The sequence below is a fragment of the Carassius auratus genome, unplaced genomic scaffold (assembly GCF_003368295.1).
Source record: "Carassius auratus strain Wakin unplaced genomic scaffold, ASM336829v1 scaf_tig00007301, whole genome shotgun sequence".
In the NCBI taxonomy this organism is placed as follows: domain Eukaryota; kingdom Metazoa; phylum Chordata; class Actinopteri; order Cypriniformes; family Cyprinidae; genus Carassius; species Carassius auratus.
In genome coordinates, this window is record NW_020523831.1 from 462,370 (window position 1) to 465,300 (window position 2,931).

A 2,931-nucleotide genomic window follows, 5' to 3' on the forward strand; every position below is an offset into this window, starting at 1 on the left:
ACCCGTTTAATCCCCGTCCGTAACATTTGTGACTAAAATGTTCAAAAAGACACAAACAGCTCTAAGGGTTTGTCTCTGAACGATGATAATACACAAAAGCCTTAGTACATGTTTGGCACACATACTATTGTCATATTTCTATTATATGGTTAAAACTTCTTAAACTATTCAATTGTTTTAAAAGTGTTCAGTGGCGCCCCCAGAAAATTTTAACAGGGGTGGCCAATTGAGGCCACAGTAAATTTTGGGGTGGCACATTAAAATAAAGACAAAAAAAATTAAGGGTTTGCAATATAGACAAAAAGTTATATCTCTGTGAGTTCTAGGATTTTATCGATAACGATAATTAGACTATTTTGCTGAGTGTTATTGTGCTGATATCTTATTTTTAATTGTGCTGACACCTGATTTTTTTTTTTTTTTTTTTTTTTTACCTTTACAGCATTGTTTCTAAAAGTGTGCACCATATTTTAGGTCAAATACTTGCATTTGGGCTTTTACCAAGCAAATGCAATCATAATCAACAAAATTGATATTTGCAATGCAGATAAAACAGAAGCTGCATCTGAAGTGCCATTTAGATGTTTTTTTTACACAATGTTTAATGCAGTTCCGTGGAACATGGAATAATACTTTAACCTGCAGTTACAAATGAATAAATAATGTTTTGATATTTTAAAGATAACACATTGAAAACTCAGCAGGTGCTGAACTTTTTTAAACTATTGTGAATTTACATTCTGCATTTAAATTAATAGTACCCACTGCAAATAATCCTAGGGGTGGCCACAGGGGTGGCCAGAGCTTATACAGGGGTGGCCGTGGCCCTGAATGTGTTATTAAAATCATCAGACTTTTACACGGTAACATTTTATAATGTCTCATTTCTTAAATGCTAAAATGAACTAACATTAAGCAATATATTCTTATAGCATTTATTAACCTTCTTAATGTTAATTACTAAAAAAATAATCACAGTGCATAATGATAACTCTTTATCTTAAATTTTATATTAGTAAATGATAAGATTAACACCTTTTACAGCAGCTAATTAATGTTAAAGTGTTGGTTCAGCAAAAACACAACATACATCCTCTTACCCCCATTTTAAAGGCTTGAAGGGGCCAGTACAATTTTTGGTAACACTTTATAATAACTGCACACTATTAATCATTAATTAAGCATTAGTAAACAGATAATGAATCATTAATAAAGCATTAATAGACAGTAATAATCGGTTTATAAATACAGATATACTTTATTCTTGATTTAAAATCATATCTATAATGTGTAATTTCATACTTTATTCATGATCAATTTATCATTTCTCAATTAAGTATAGCATTAATTACAAACCAGTTATCTAGGAGTTGCCAGTGATTCATAAGATCACAAGAAATGTAGTAAATTCAGGTATTTATAAAGCATTTAGTAGTGGTCAGTTAACTATTTATGTGAGCTCATCTAAAGTGAGGACTAGTTATGCCTTGTAAAGCATTTATAAAGGATATTTAAAGGCTCAGTTATCTTCTAAACAAAAAACAGAAACAAACAAAACACAGTGATTCAGAACATATAAATAGTAACAGCCTTTAAATCTCATTTGTTAACAACTACATATGTTTTATAACTACTTGAATTGACCCTGAATTACAGTAGAAATACATGTTAATAAACCATTTATTAACACTATTACTATACGTCTGAATAAAAAGATGTATGAATGCACATCTAAATAGTTTATTAACCATTTACTTACAATTTCTAAGTGATCTTATGAACCACTGACAACTCCTTAATAACTGGTGTGTAAATAATGCTATACTTCATTTAGAAATGATAAATTGATCATTAATAAAGTATGAAAAAACAATTATTAAATACATTATAGATATGCTTTTAAATCAGGTATAAAGCATTTATAGCTGTATTTATAAACTGCTTATAAATGTCTATTAATGCTTTATAAATGATGAATTAATGTTTCCTAATGCTTAACTAATGATTAATAGCATGCAGTTATTATAAAGTGTTACCCAATTTTTTTTAGAACTCCGATTGGATTCATCTGAAAGAAGAAAGTCACCTAGGATGCTTTGAGGGTTAGTAAAACACAGGCTAATTTTCATTTTGTGGGGGAAGTAAACCTTTAATTTTTAACAATTGTTCAAACATGTCAACTTGACAAGAAAAAAAACTTATTATAAAAATAAGCCTGGTTCCATTAAATCTGATATATATATATATATGGCTATTCAATCAGTAAAACATACAAAGAACAACATACTTTGATCATTTTGTAACATGTTTTTTTTTTGTTTTGTTAGATTTGTTCTGTAGACATCTTCACCATGAGACACTTCTTGTAGGTCTATCATTTATCATATTATTTGATTACTTGATTAACTGTGTCCTTTATTAATATTCAAAAAGGGACCATAAAGAATAGACCTGGTGTTGTTGACAGCATCTCTTCACTTTCTTCTCTCTGCATCCACTAAGATGGCATCTATTAACTGAGTCTGGTTGAGTTGCGTGCTTAATCATGTTAACTCCGATGGTTACGGTCACCACACACAGACACACACACACACACACACACACACGGTTGATGGGGGAGAAGCAGAGGTGAAAAACAGATATGTGTAACCTGATATACTTGATGAGTTTAACAGATCAGACCAAAATTTTACTGTCACCTTGCATACTTAACTAGACCACGATTCAGAAAAAAATCCATTCATTTGAAATGTTAAAGTTTTATTATTTCCCCCTCAGATAGCGCTATAACCTGACCCTGAAAACAGTCAAGGATGCAGGAATAGACAACAATGGTATTTGATTTGTTTGAATAATTATTAAAATAATTATTTATAAAATGTTATTTATAAGAAGTTATAATTATTATTATTCATATTTCCTTTTTAAATA